This window comes from Dermochelys coriacea, chromosome 10 (assembly GCF_009764565.3).
Source record: "Dermochelys coriacea isolate rDerCor1 chromosome 10, rDerCor1.pri.v4, whole genome shotgun sequence".
NCBI lineage: Eukaryota > Metazoa > Chordata > Testudines > Dermochelyidae > Dermochelys > Dermochelys coriacea.
Genome location: NC_050077.1, coordinates 57,687,412 through 57,704,166, shown reverse-complemented (window position 1 = coordinate 57,704,166; position 16,755 = coordinate 57,687,412).

The following is a 16,755-nucleotide window of genomic DNA, read 5'->3' as shown; positions in this document are numbered from 1 at the left end:
TGAGCTCTTATTTCTAACCAGTATTTAAAGTTATTCAGAGATTACTTTAGCCTGTGAGGAAATACAGAATCAGATCTTCTCTAAATGACACGGAACAGCTGGTGTTATTAACTACTGAGAAACCAATATTTTGGAACTCTTAGAGGGAGTGGGGGAGGAGAAACAGAAGTTTGTCAGAGTAGGAAGGGTTTGAAATATTGATGAGTCTGAATTCCTAAAGCAAATGAAAGGTGTTTTCTGCATTTTAAAACTTTATGTTTAAATAGTCTTGGTGAAAATGTCAGGTTTTATATTTTGTTCATAAACCAGTTTTCCTTCTAAACCAAGGCAAATAGGTGCTGCCAGGATTTTGTTTCATGTGAGTGTTTTTGACAAGTCTCATTAAAACAACATTACTTTACTGTGTAGGCTTATACATTAGTGGATGGCTATAATTTGAGGAAGAGTTGCTCAATTCCACTATAGACACAACTGATCATTGTAATGATTGTAATTAGCTTTCATGTAACTTTTCATCCATAGATCTCATAGCTCTTTACAAAAGAGGAGAAGAGAGATTATCCCCATTTTACAGATGGGGAAACTGAGGCACAGGGAGATACTATTCCTTGTTGAAGGTCAGAGGGAAGGCTCAGAATAAAAGTCAGGTCTGTTGAGCCCCTTCTAGTACCCTTTCCACTGGATCACACTAGCTCCCTAGACAGCAGGCCATAGAAGGATTTACAGCTCATCCACCAGGGCAATAGGTACACAAGCACAAAGTTAAAGTATTTATAACTAGCTTTATCACAGATGTCTAACATAAATTATCTCAAATTAAGAATGGTTTCTAAGAAGTTGATCCTGATCCACGCAGACACACACTCCTGTGTGTTGTCTTGAAACCATATGTACACATGACTGACAGTTGTATAAGATTCACCAGCCTACCTGGTTTACATAGCTGAAACTAAGTGCTAATTCTGACTCATTAATCAGTGGTTGCCAGTAAACTCCTAAATTAAAATAGAATATGAACAAAAGCAATTTTTCATTTTTCCATTCCAATTGCAAAATCCTTATTCCAAAGACCATCTTTAAAAATTGAACCAAATAGTACTCTCAGGAATAGAAAGCTGAACTATAACCGAGCAGCCTCTGCTTGCAAATTTGGCAAAATGTGGATATTAAACCACAATCACAGCGAATTTCATTGATACACTAGGGAGTATTGTGAAACATCATGAAGTAGTATACCAACAATACACAGATGAAGCCAATTTCTACATCAACTTCATGCCTTGGCCATCTCCCAGCTACCCAAGGGTTTGGCAGAGATCACCACATTGAAACTAAAGAACATGGTGGGGAGAAGGAAAAACCTTGAGGAACTCACATTTACAACATTATGCTCCACTGAAGGCACCTGTTTGTAAAGACAGTCTGCAGCCTTGATGACACTGCTCGTAATCATGCCTAATTAGCGATTTTGCACATGAACACAAGAGGGGCTTTGGTTGAAGCTGCTTTGAGAATTTGGCCCATTATATTTTAACTCAAACAATCGTCATGTGTTAGCCGTATGCTAGACTATTAAGGGAAATGCAGTATGGATCTATATTGATTATCTCATGGCAACTTCAGGATGTTGATGGTACTTCATCAGATGGAAAGCTATGTTGATCTTCTTATGTTCTCTCTTCAGTATCTTCATATTTGCAGCAAGTCAGACTCTCTGCCCCAGCAGTGAACCATAATTAGACTTAGAGTGCAATCCAGAGAGGTTCATTTCAAGATTAATGAAAATTTTGATAAGAAACCCATAAAAATATTGGCAATTTTTGCAATCTTTGTCTCCTGAAAACAGACTGCTTTTGGAGCTCACAGAATGAAGAGATCCAGGGCCTAATTCTCCTTTCAGTTACACTGGTATAAAACAAGAGGAACTACATTAGTGAGCAGACTGAGGGCCTACATTTTGTCTTTAATTCAATTGCTGAATTGTTTCTTAAATGAATAAACTGTAATATTCTAAATTCTATCAGAAAATCTCCCCACAAAAAAAGACAAGATCCAGGGAATTATACTTTTTATGCAATGGAGGAACTCGACTAGAACTTATATCATTAGAACTGTGAAACACCTGAAATATTGAAGATGCCATATCTAAATGTATGAATTCTCTGGGTGACACTGTTGCTTGGTGACATTATGCAACACAGAAACTAATAATTCTGTGCTTTGTATTTATTGGTTCCTTACCTATGCATTTTTATGTTTCAAAGATGAGAGAATCCAGGAAACATTCATATTTATGAAACATCAGGAAAAGGTAGTAAGAAATGAAAATAAATGAAACCCTGCAGCTGAAATTAAAGGTCATGCCCACGGTGCCCAGACCCAGAATGTACAGAATCAATATTTTATTCCCTGGTGGTTCATAAAACCCTGAAAATGTTATCCAGCAATATGTATATCAAGAGAAGCATATAATATGAAGGACACCTGTAGATTCCTTAATGAGACTAATTTATTTTATAAGGGGGCTAGAACTAGAATTCAAAATGGATAGTTGGCACAACAAGGCTGTTTCTTTAATTTAATATCACACTGCTTTCAGCCTTATCTAGAGTGACCAGATGTCCCAATTTTATACGGACAGTCCAGATATTTGGGGCTTTTTTTTTTTTTTTTAATATAGTCTCCTATTACCCCCACCCTGATTTTTCACACTTGCTATCTGGTCACCCTAGCTTTATCTCTGTTCTTTTCTCTACATCATTACTCATTTATACCCCATACTTTGATGGACTTGGTTAGCAATTTCTTTCATATATTTGTGACTCTGAAAGAAAGAGTTCAACTCATATTTCAGTCAAAGATATAAAGTTGCCAATATTAGACATTTGAGCATTTACTGAGTTTATTCTCATTAGAGAAGATGCAATCTCTGTAGCCTTTTCTCAAAACATTTTTGAAGCATTCTGTATTGTTACTTTAATACCCATCACAGCGATAATAGGTCACCATCTGTTAAAAGGTTTACTTAAGTATATTCAAGACCATATTCAACCACCAGTGCTGTATACATCAATATTACTTTTTTCATTTTATACTAGCATCCTCTTTACCTATTTTACTAGCCAACCTGTAGGTTTTCAGAATTCCACAACATGACATTAATCCCTTCTCTGATCTACATATTTTCTATTAGCATCTGATTTAGGTTTGAGGGTATTGTTGCAAGATGTATTATTTGGTATCTACATTTATTAGGCTAGTCACCTAAAATATCCAACTACTCTACCAGCAAGATTGTTAAAGAAAAGGAGCAAAGAAAAGCAGAGAGAAAGATACTAATTTTTTAAAAAGGGTTTAATTTTTAGAAGGACAAACTTTTTTGAAGGCACAATTTGTGGTTAAGTCACGTAGGGAATTGAGGCACAGAGAAGCTATCTGTAAAATGTGATATAGTTACAAAAATACATACATTAAAAGCTTCTCAGATACTATGGTGATTGGAACCAAGTATGTACATTAGATAGCCAAGCCTTTGAAAATTTACCCCCTTTTTTTAAATTTATGTGCACATAGTATGTGTATACATAACACAATACACAATATAGAAACCGTTTAACTTTTGCAACCTCACTTTTGTGGGTTCTTCTTTCTCCATCCCCAATACACAGACAATCTAAAATAAAATTTAAAAAACATTGATCCGTATCACAGAAATAAATGCTCACATTTTACCTAGTTCTGCCAACTCACAAATGCCAAAATAGTTTGCAAAGTTCACAACCTCAAACTGCATAAGTTTAAGGCATCTCTAGTGGATATCTTAAATAGCTGCTCACTTTTTAATGAGTCAGTTGTATACCACACAAGCTCTCTATCGCTGTTCCTTCTGTAGCCAGCTTGTGAATATGAAACCTTACCAAATGCATTTTGATAATCTGAGGTGCATAATAGCCATTGAATTTAGCTTGTAATAGTAATAACATGACAGTAATAACTTGGATGGACTCCAAGAACTCTGTTAAGCAAGACATCTCTTTTCATATAGCAAATCAAGTTGACAGTCTACGCAAATTATGATGTCTATATGCCAGTAACAAAAGAACTGACCCATACTTATGGGTAAAAGTCAAAAATGTTTTAGATTGAGGTTTGATTGCCTGTTCTCTGTCATTTTCACATAACTCAGCATACACATCCTGTACCTCAGATAGAAAAATTACTAAAATACTTTAAGTGAAACTTCTCTCATTGCATTTTCAGCCAGAGAAATTAAAGGCTTAAAAGAGATGTAGAGGGCCCCAAGGAACCCAGAGATTATGGATTTCCTCCACTACATAGCTTGTATTTATCTCCTTTAATGACAGGTTTCAGAGTAGCAGCTGTGTTAGTCTGTATTCGCAAAAAGAAAAGGAGTACTTGTGGCACCTTAGAGACTAAAAAATTTATTAGAGCATAAGCTTTCGTGAGCTACAGCTCACTTCATCGGATGCTGTAGCTCATGAAAGCTTATGCTCTAATAAATTTATTAGTCTCTAAGGTGCCACAAGTACTCCTTTTCTTTTTGTGAATACAGACTAACACGGCTGCTACTCTGAAAGTAATGCATCCGATGAAGTGAGCTGTAGCTCACGAAAGCTTATGCTCAAATAAATTTGTTAGTCTCTAAAGTACTCCTTTTCTTTTTATCTCCTTTAGTAATCCTATTACCCTGGTTAATTCCTGGGTGAACAACTTTTCTTCTTCCTAGTCAACTCCTCTTCCTATAACCCCTGCTACCACTTCTGCCTTCCTCAAGCCTGCCCAGGATCTTGCCCATTTCTTTAAAAGAGAAAACTGAAGCAATTCCATCTTGAACTTCATCCTTCCTCTTCTCTTCCCACCCTGTATTTGCCCTTCTTTTTGTTCTGTCTGGACTCAAAAGCATCTATGTTGAGCTAATCTCCTTTTCCAATCTATTTAGGCATGAATATTCTGCATATCAGCATGGTATCCAAGTGTTTTACCTGTTCCCTTATCCCAGCTGCTGAGCTCCCTTGCTCCATCATTTACAATCACTTCCTAATATCTGGCTTCCTCCCACTTCTGCTTTCAAGCATGATGGTCTCTTTCCTATTCTAAAATGTTCCCTTTAATGGTACAACCCTCTCCAGCTAGCACCTCATCTCCCTCCTTTCTTTTGACATTGGAGGCAAACTTTCCAACACGTTGTCTAGTTTTACTGCCTTGAGCACCTCTCTTAACTCCTTCCTTGATACCCTACAATGTCTTTTGACCACAGCACTCCTGAGCCCTGCACTTCAATAAATGTGCCCTTTACAAAGTCACTAATGACCCTTTCGTCAAAGTTTTAAAGGACTTTATCTTGCTCTTTTCAAAAACTCCCCGTCTTCCTCTGGCTTCAAAGATTGCATGTTTCAACAGTTTTCTTCCTCCATCTTAATTGATCTTTTAGTGTTTCCTCCCATGTTGGTCCACCCCATCTCCTTCCATTTCTTTCTCTCATCCTTGTCTTCACTCTCCCTCCCAGGCAGCGCTGTGCCTGGAATGCCTTCCCATATCCAAACCAATTCATCATGTCACCTTCCTCCATGTCTAACAGAAAAGCTATGGGGGAAGATCTCATGTAGTATTTTCAAAACACAAGCAAGAAAGAGGCCAGGAATTATTCAGATACAAATGGATAGCTCTGCAGGAAAGGCAGCAAGGAAACAGCAGTAGTAATATTTAGGGTTAAGAAATTTTTTTTAACCAGGACTCTTTAAACTATAATTTACAGAGTAACATTTCTGCCTCCAAAAAGCAAGGTTTTAAGTTCAGAGATCTGAGCTCTTAAATTACCCAGATCAAATGAAAAACCAAGTTTAAAAAAAGAATCAAGACAATTATTTATAAGGATTCAGACACCCTTTAAGATACATTCATTTTATATTCTTTGCCTTTCATTCTCTTTTGGATTTACAGTAGTTTCGCCCCTTATTTCTTTTTCAACACACACACTAGAAAGATACAATGCCATTTCCAGGCTGCAGAGACAAAGTAATACAACCATCAATTAATGCATGGAGATATCTTCTACCATGTTCTCTCTAATGCCTTATACCCCAAATATACGATTCTGGAGGTTATGTTGACAGTGGAAGAACCATTCTCCACCAATCCTGGACCTTTGATGTCACCACACATTTTTTCCATTCTATCTGACAGTCAAACTGCATGAGATGGAAACAAATGAGTCAAGGTAAGAGGCAAGTCCCATTCAAGAATCTCTCAGTATTTGGATGGGACAATTTCTTACACTTCCTGGTAGGAGACAGAAATTTGGTCCTGGTCTGCATGCATGTTGCCTTTATCCATCACTGTACAGCAAACAAATAAAATGGGGATAGTTCGGTTCTTTTATGCTGGGATTATTTAGTCATTCCTTGCTTGGTGTCTTGAGGTGAAATTCTGGCCCCATTGAAATCAAAATTGATTTCATCCATATCATTCTGAATAGGGGGCAGAGTCTTTTTTCCTAGTTTGATGTCTGTTGTCTTTGGTGCCTGCTTCTCTTTCTTTTCTAGCTAATGACTTAAGTTACAAGTTCCCAACTCCCTTCTTAAAGGGCCAGTTCTTATATTAAGTCACCTTGATACTCTCTTCACCTTAAGACAATGGATTAAACATTGATTACCTCGTCAGGAATCTTCAAATCCAAAGACTCATGCTCTATGAATTTCAATCTGAACTTTCTACCCGCCCCAAAAATCGTAATATCTGAGGCAGATATTCTGCAAGTTCTTTGAAAACAAAAATCTACTCTTCATAACCAAGAACTGACATACCATACAGGAGGTTCCCACACCTCCATTATTCTTTAGACTGAAAATTCTTTTCCAGGGCAGTATATTTCATGACCTTCTTATGGCAATGCTGCAGTAGCAGAAGTATTAATATTAGCCTGCCAGTTTATGGAGTATTAATACATGAAAATGTAAAAAGAACTGAAACAATACAGCAACGGAAGATTAGAACAGTAGGATAGGGACTTGCACCACAGGTTCTGCTAAATGACCTGCCAAGCTTTTTCAATTACACAGAAATTGAACACAATCCCACAACCACTGCAGTATCCCACAAGCTGCATCAAAGAGATCCAAACAGCTTTCTGCTGCCTGCACTGACCAGTGTGCTTACTCTAAGGCAGCATAACAGACATGTTAATTTTTGTACTTCCCATTTTGAAGATCTCAGATTCATCCTTTCTGAGCCATTAAAGAAAAAAAATCATTTTAAAAGTTGAGATATCTGCAGGCTGCAAATTCTCTATTTCTATGGAGTTTTGCAGTTCAGCACTTAAAACCATGGCTAAGCTTTGGGGGAATTATTTTCTTTTAGGCAGTACTTTAAGATGCACTGCTACATAATCAGTCTACTACTTCTGCCAGTTTGTTTCTCAGCAGTGATTTTAATCTTCTGGGAATTCATTAGCTACCACAATTAGCCTTGATTTTTCAAATAGAACTGCTCCTTTATAATTCATGCTATTATGAATTTCAGTTTCTTCAAATCTTTAATTAAAGCTGTATAATTTCACATTTTCTGTATCAAGGTTGATTCATATAAATTTTAAGCATTGGAGTTTCTTTTCACTGGATGCAAGTTGTATTATGCTATACTCCTGAATTGGTGGTGCTGTATTACTCACTCAAGGCCAGTAATATTTCCAAGTCTTAAATTTATGCAGTCCTCTCATATAAGGAGGCGCCATCAGGGAGTATTATTGTTGTTCAATTATTTTCATAACCATAAGGAAAGAATACTTCTGATATGTAGGCAAAAGAAGAGCTATATTAACAGATTACAAAACGCTGTATTTCAATAATTCAAAAAGACTAAAACAATCAGAACACATATGGTTAACATAAGGGAGAAAAGGCATTACGATAACTTGGAAGTGCAGCAAGCATTAAATAATTAGCCAAGTAGCACTTCCAGGGTCCAGAGGGAGATACAAACTATGGGGCCAATCTTCTTACCAATTACTTTCCCTAAGAAGTTTTAAGTCGTCCCTAAAGAAACAAACAAAAAGAAAAAGACAAAAATACACATTACAGAGGATCAGTGATACTGGTGAGAAAATGGAGTAGCCCCTTTGACTGACACTAGTGTAATATAGAGGACAATTTGCCTAAGAGCATACGTATGAGAAATGAAATGATTTCAGGACTGCCCCTCCCTTTTTTAAAATTGGATCTAGTTTCAAACTTCAGGGGAAGTCCCATTTCATATTGGATTATATGTATCACCTTGAGGAGACGCAAGAAGTAGAAGTAGAGCGTTTCCACTTTGACAAGTAATAATATTCTATCCAAAGTGGTGGGGGAAGAGCCAAATTTGTTCACTTTTTGAACCATACAATTGTGTTGAAATGATTCACAGTAAAGCAAAGTGACAGTTCAGATGATGCTCTACTACAAACCATTAGTGTCAGGCAGAATGTAAAGGATCACATAATTTCCCTACTGTATTCTGAAATGAGTCCAGACCCATCATTGCAGATGAGCACATGCTTGTCTTTCAGTCCCAAATTTTCTCCATTTCAATAAGGAAACAGACCTGTTTCCATTTTATTTTTCTGGAAGGTGAACAGATATCGGTCTTCATTAATACAGCTCCAGATGAAAGCAATATATAATTTTTTATTACTAAGATATCTACATTTATGCAAAGCACGCTTCTTTTCTGACCCATCCTTGCAACCTAAGCAGAACTTACCTATGAATGTATTTGGAAGAGGATATTTGTTTTATTATTAATTATGTGAATTACCACAGAACCTTGGAGCCCCAGTCAGGGACCAAGACCCCATTCTGCTAGGGACTGTACAAACTATTCTCCCAAACTCAGGTCTGTCTGAAAGCTAGATCCTCTTCTTCTTGTCATAGAATATCAGGGTTGGAAGGGACCTCAAGAGGTCATCTAGTCCAACCCCCTGCTCAAAGCAGGACCAATCCCTGGTTGTCAGCAGAGGGAATTTGACAGAACTGGGACTATTTATGACACTAAACAGAAGCAGGCTATAATCTAGAGACCTAATCAGAGTGGCTGGATTTCACATCCTATCTCAAAGAGGAGAGAAGGTATGGGTCCGACACTTGATAAGGGTGCACTCAGGTGGCTGGAAAAGGGTATCAGAGGGGACAGTCTACTCTGGGGCCGTGACAAGGCCTTTTATTGTTTTAACCCTTTTCCTCTCTGTTGGTTATGTTCTTATTGATAAATAAGACTTTGTTTTGAACAAGCTTTCCTCTGTCACTGTATAGTCACACTGGTCACTGGCTCCCAAAGGAGAGTTGATAGTAGGACCAAAACCCAGTTGATAAACAGGGGTTCTGTAACTTTGGGACCCCATTCTCAGAGTGGGAGTGAATGGCAGGGTTCCACACAGAACCTTGGAAGGAGTGCCAATGGGGAAATAAAGCCCAGTGGTACAGCTCACCCTGGAACCATATCAACCTCCTAAAAAGGGGGGATGGAATGATTGGTGAAAACTGTCATGAGACACAAAAATGAAAAAGAAAAAGAATCCATCCACATTCTGATTTTCTACTGCAGACACAAAATTTAAACTGGATAATTGTTAAAAGCAGAATTTGCTTTGTGCAGCTTCAGAGCAGTACATTGGGAAGTGAAAGGAGCAGGTAGTCCCTGTACTACTGTTTTGAAAAAGAAGCAAAACCAGAAGCATCTTCCTGTATCCCAGCCATCAAGTACAATCATAGCAATTTTCTAGCTAGCTCCTGGGGTATTGCTTAGGTCGTCCACACTCTTTAGAAAGATTTTTACATCATCTCTCTCTTCAGGTCTATAGGAAATCAAAAGCTCTTTCATATGATCACCATTGCTTGACATTGAGCAGACCGATAAAGAGGATTTAAATAATCCCATCACCCTCCAGGAGATTAGCAATGCTATAGCTATCTTTTACCTGTAGGTAAAGTCCCTGGGGTGGATGACTTCCCCACAAAGGTTTTTTTTAAAATGCTTCATTGTCAGATTCCTGAACTGCTGTTATGTATATTAAGCAAACACTTTATCTGACAATTCAGTTGTTGGCAGACACACATATTTTAGATCTGTATAGGAAATGAAAGCCTGTGCTTTGATTGCCAAGGTTATATGTCCAGCTTGCTCATACCTCAAGAGTGCAGAATAATAAAATTCTTTCCTGGGGCTTAGCAACCCATCTGGGAAAATGCCCATTATACCCGATTCACCCTGACCAGGTGAGTTTCCACAAAAGGAAGTTCTCAGCAGATAAAACCCAAGAGATTTCTAAAGTATCTGCATTTTGAACTCCAGTCTGGACAGAGGCGGCTTTTGGAGGCATCAACGGTTCCATTTCACTTACTTCAATCTTAGTCATTAATCCCCTTCTATGGAGTTATTAATCTCTCCCCAGAGTTATCACTCAATTCTGCTGGGTTTTCCCTCTAAAATATCTCCACAATCTAACTGGATCTCTGTGTTCCCATTGCCAAGACCCTTTGTCCAGGCCCTGATCATTTCTCACCTCAATTACTGAAGCCTCTTCCTTATTTTTCTCTCAAGTCTCCTCAGCCACCTTCAACATGGAGGGAAACGCAGCCATGGATATAGCTTACCTTGCCTATCCCCTAGCTGCTCCATCCCTTCACACACTTCGTCACACCTTTCACATCAAATTTACGTGCCTTGCTCCTGCTTCAATGATTGGCACAACTTAAGTCTTGCTTACATTTCTGCTCTCACCTTTTTCGATTACCCCCTTGTCCATTTTGGGTCACACAAGTTACATGGCTAGTCTTACCATCGCTTTGTGTCCTTCACCCATACTTGTGTCCATATATTCTTCCATGCTGCTCCCTAGGGCTAGAAACTCCTCCATGAACTAGTCCAGTTTTCTGCCTCCTTTTCTTTATGACCCTCCTTCAAGCTCACTTTTTACAAAAGACCTACTGCTAACCCTCAAAGAATGGGTGAATGTAAACTTGTAAAAGAAAACTGAATAAATATAATAGCCCTGTCTCTCAAGAGAAATATTTCAAAAACTTCTACTGTGGTTAACACTAGTTAATCTGCACTAGGAGTCCCAGTGCTATTAACCCCAGCAGAGCTGAACCAGTGTTAACAGAAAGTAGTCCCACCATTTGTAAGTTCCCTAACAAACAGGATGGGTCTGGAGAAAGTCTGCTTCACAGCTCCATATCCTGCTCTTTTTTAAGAAGTGCACTCTGCCTACCCATTGCGACAAAGGCAGCACATGTGCAGAAGGGAGGGGCCTAAACATAATCTGCCTATTTGGGGATATGGTGCCACCCATTAATTACTGTCCCACCCCATTCAAGAGAGCACTAGGCTGGGACATCTGTCCAGCTGTTGCATGAGTCTAGTACTGGGTACAAGGCCTCTCTGTACCCACCCACAATATACAAGATAATGTTTTGCCATTACTTCATACCTTGAATAAGGCTTGTTAACTGTGAACCAATCTCCCTTCTCTCTTAGGTGCATATGTTATCTATATATAAAGCAAAATCGAGAAAACAAATCATGTTTAAGGGCACAAGTTGGAGACATTAGCTACACAATACAGGTGGTTTGCTGTAATAAATCCCTTTAAGTGAACTCCAATCTAGAAGCCTGATATATGTTGTCAGAGTCATAATCTGTGTTGTCCAAGAGCATGCAGAATTCTTGTGATAGAGACCTAAAAGAAGGTTAAATCATCATTGGAGAGAGATAGGTCTAAGAAGTCATGGTATTTTCAACTTCAGATCCCAAGCAGGCAGAGATTATTGCATTTAGATGAATGAAAGTTCAGTACCTCTTATCAAAAACCAAGTAATCAGTAAAAACTTTTCAGATAGGCTACAGAACCCGACAGGGTGCTGAGAAAACTACATGACAGACAGAAAATATGCTAATCATCGACCAGGTGTCTCTAGTAAGCCACCATTACAATCTAATGATATTTGATGTTGACACATTATACACCCACATCTCTGAATTGAGTTTACCTGATCATAGCTAAATTTTCCTTTATCATATAGTATGTGCATCAGTCACTGTCATCAGATTAAAAAAAGGGGGGGGAGGGCCTTCTTTCAAGTTCGGTGCATATCTACAATCCTACATACTTGGTTTTTCAAAAATCTCAGAATATTTCTCTCCTTGTCACTTCTTGCAATTGGGGAACTATCATAACATCATATAGTAGACTCAATATGAATAAAGAAAATGAGATAGATGATTGGTTAATTTGTTGGATGGTAACTATACACAGTTCATTCTGCTTTTGAGAATAGCTGGTGTTATCCTGGGCTTGATGCAGAAAATTACTGGGTGAGGATCTATGGACTGCATTATGCAAGAGAACAGAATCATAAGGGTACCTTCTGACTTAAAAAAAAATAAAATAATTTATGAACCATTCTGGTGCACTGTTTTCTGGAAAGTCCTGAAGCAGTTTCAGTTACTTCAGTATATATAAAATAAATGTATATAACCCCACACTGAATATTTAGCATAAGATTAGACTATTACCTCATCACCAATGCCATATCATTTGAAATAGTGCTTGGTATTTCTCTTTTTGTAAGCATCATTCATGTAACACACCACTCATCTGCTGTACATCACAATTCAAAAGCACACAGAATCAGACAGTAAAATCTGACTGTCAGATACACAATCACTGCAAGATGACATGGGGCCATTAAGCACAATACTTCAATTTGAGGAGCTAGTCCTTACATCAGTGTTTAATATTAAAAAAAATGAATTTTGCTTAACATCAATGCTCAGCTAGAAGCTGAAATTCAAAACACAAAGCTTCAGCAGATAAAATTCTTGCCTGTAGCTCTAAAGCTCAGTTGTAGGTAACATCCATATTTAGCCATCGAAACATGTGGCTTGGTTTTCGGCTGAAATGCAAACCCTTCCCTGCACGGATGTAGTTTGGAGAGGGCATGGGGGGTGTTGCCCCCCTCAAACTGCAAGCCTCGCTGGAGCTGCCCCCCAAATATAGAAGTCAAACTACCCCTATGCTTCCCTGCCTTAATAAGCTTGCATTTATAATTAATGGTAATTGTGCGTGCTAAGCAATTCTACAAAGACGGGGCGGGAAGGTGGACCACCGCTTACTGTGTGCCTAATTTTAGTTGCCCAGATTTAAAAAGAGAGAGGCTATGTTCTCTTGTCCTCATTCTTCCTTACCACCCCATAAGTCCTATGAAAACAGAAAGTAAGGATATGCCATCTTTTCAAATCAAATAACCTCTGCATCAGCTCCTATCCACTAAGAAACTTAATTACTCCAGAACACATTTATCTTATCCATCTTTAGACTTCAGACTAATGGAGTATACTATTTCCAAGACGCATCCTGTCTTTCCTTGGCACATGTATGGTCTAATTATCAGACAGAGAAATGCTGCTGTACTTATGAGTGGAACTTGCTTTATTTTTCTATCAGATGCTTGATTCAGAGGCTTGATAAGTGATCGTGCACATGTGTAGCTATCTGATAGCAAAGACTACATTGGATGCAATCAACTAATAGTCTCTACTCTTCCCTTGTAGTTGCCATCAAAATACTGTAATAAAGCAGATCATGTACCTAAATTTTTAATGAAAAGTGGTCCCCATATTCTGGATTTGTTTAAAATTAGTTCAAGCCTTTTAGTCAGCATTAAAAACAAACTTTGATCCAGTAATACAGGAATCACTAAAATCTCTCTGCAAATGTACTGTACTAAAAAAAAAAAAATGCAGTGGTATCCTTTAATGTTAAGTGAATAGCTTTTCAAAAACGTGATCCCGACATCTGATTTTTGTTATGCAATATCAGCAGCAGAATCATTCTCTTTTTCATCTACCTTGTCATGATTTTATGGTCTTTAACTGAAACGTGTTACTTTTCATCTACTGACTTTAGCAAAAATTGAATGATGTGAAAGGAAGTACAAACCTGTACCTTCCGTAAAAGATGCAATATTTCATATTCAATATACATGTTGCTCTCTATATATAAACATGAATTCATCTGACTAGTACCGTGTTCCCACTTTGTTACAATGAATCTGGATAGGTTGAACATAAAAAAAAAAAAAAGGAACTCTGATTTTTGATGTGCTTAACCCATAGCTAGTCACAGACTATGTAGGCCTCTCCAATTTGCAAAAATGATTTCAATTAAACTACAGGGCATAATAGAATTGATTTTCTAAACTGGAGCGATTTGCTAGCCTGTGACTTTTCGCATTTATGACCTAAAGTACATGTGAAATATTTGTCCACAAATAAATTTCCATCATTCCCTAATGTCAGTCCCAGAATGCAAGGAGTCCATGCAAATGGTCTTGGATTCAGTATCTGTATGAGAGGAAATAATCAAAATTGCTTATTCAACACCCACTGATGTTAATGAAAGGACTTCAATTAACTTCAGTTCCCAAGCGCAGCAAAAAATAAACTGGTTAAATCTTTACCAAGTTTAGTTGGATGGAGGGGAGTTAGAAGGCTTTTGATAGAAAAAGTAAGCTGAAAGCAAAGACGAGGAGCTCTAGTTATACAAATGTAGTATAATCCTGTAACCTCCTTGAATGGAAGGCCCCCTTTGGTTTCAATGGGAGTTGCACATATGGAAGGACAGTAAAATACTGCTAATTAAAAAGATATATTTTGTAGCAGCTGAGTTGACTTGAAATCAGGAAAACTCAAGTGCTTTGACTCAATTCAGCCTAAGAGTAACCCCCTCTGAAGTTATTGGAGTTATACCAGCAAATAATTTGGTCTTGGATGTAAACCTGAAATAAGAGAAGGCATACAAATGTAGATGGAGCAGAAAAAGGATCTGCATACTATGACAGAATGATAGACTACATAAGGGAAAATCCTGACCCTTCCTCCATGACTGTAGTGAGCCTACTACAATGGAACTGGTACTCTGCTATGGGAGGATGAAGGTGGGAAGATTTGATGTGTCCATGCATTGTGTCAGACTCTGGTTATTTGGGCTTGGTGCAGGGAACAAGTTTTATCCTACATAAAATGATGTGATCCATTAGGAGAAAAGTCACCTTTCAAATTCTTATACTGGATTAAGATTTAAATTTTGTCCTCTCTGCAGGCACATACCTTTCATTGACTTCACTGGGGATTTCATACATAAAAGAGGAAGAGCAGAACACTGAAGTCAAAATCCAATTTCCATCTCAGAAAGAATTCTCTCCTTAGTCAAAGCTAGAAAACTGTGGTAAGATTTCAGAGAAACCACCACCTGTCATTCACTAGACATATTTTGCTGACACACCCCCTGGAGTGCTTTTCTCCATTCAGAAAATTAAATATGCCCTTTATACGCAACAAACAAACCAACCTTCAGAAGTGTTGAGAGGCAAGGCACAACACGGGAAAATATTGGGAAGGGTTTTCCTCATTTTATCCATCACTTTGGTTACTCAACAAGTAAAGCCGATAAAAACTTGAAGGTGTGAAGCATACCTGGATCCTATTTAATGTTGGTTATTTTTATGCTGTTTTCTGCAGAATAGCAGCTTTCATTTCACAAACAAGATTTTTTTTTAAAAAGTCAGACGTGCAACTGGGGCTGCAACTGACATCAGGCCCCCACTGTTAGACAAATTCTCTGCCCTTTGCCATTTAAACAGAAGAGATGGATGCAGCGTGGAGAAGGCAAGGGTCTTGCCCAGGATCACACCAAAAATCTGTGGCAAGGCTGAGAATTGAACCCACATCTCCTGAGTCCCAGTCCAGTGTCTTAACTAGCTATGAAGACGACGAAGGGTGGATTTGTGATTATTTCCCTTACAGAAATAAACCTACTGTTGCTCTGAAAACCAAACTAATAGAATAGCAGATCCAATACACAATAGCAGCCGCAAACAAATGCGCCATAACCCTTTCCTCTTTGCATGAGGTTTTAAACTTTCAAGGTCAATGGTGGGCATTTACCAGTAAATGGTATTAACTACATAAAGAAGTTTAAAATTTTTTTATCTGCAATTTAACTGATCAACAAGCAACAAAAGAACGTTTTAACAATTTCAATATCAAGAGCTGAAGATCTATTGCTGTCAACTGGAAGGAAGTGGTCAGAATGTCCTTTGAAAAATAGATGACTCATGTCTGGGAAAAGAGAAGTATTTCAAAATGAATAATTTAATCAAGGAATATTATCCCTTTCTATTCGTACACTGTCCATTATGATGAATTACTTGAAGTTGTTATAATTTCTGAAAATATTACTTGGTGTGGAAATGTTCATAAAATATATTGCAACTATTTGATCAAAAAATTCCATCTGCGAGTTGTACAAGTTTATTTTATTTGGATAACTGGGTCACAGGTAGCTTTAGACGTGTAAGAGGAGTGTTTCTCATTAATTCATCTTAACACTGAAGAAAATTAGCATAAATGTATCTTCACATGTGCAAGGCCATGTGAATAGGAAGATCTGTTATCCATGCCCCCCCCTTCTTCAACCTCAGTCCTAACAGGTTTTATTTCATTGCCCAATCTTACCTTACATTATTTACCCAGAAAACTATGAAATTAATTATATCTTTATAATTAACAATGATAAATTTCTGGGAAGTTTCTAACAAAATAAAAAACAAAAACAAAGGGCAAAGGGTGAAGTAACGTGGCCTCCATTCTGCCCTTGCAGACTCAGATAACATTTTAATCTTATTCTTTGCATATTCAAGA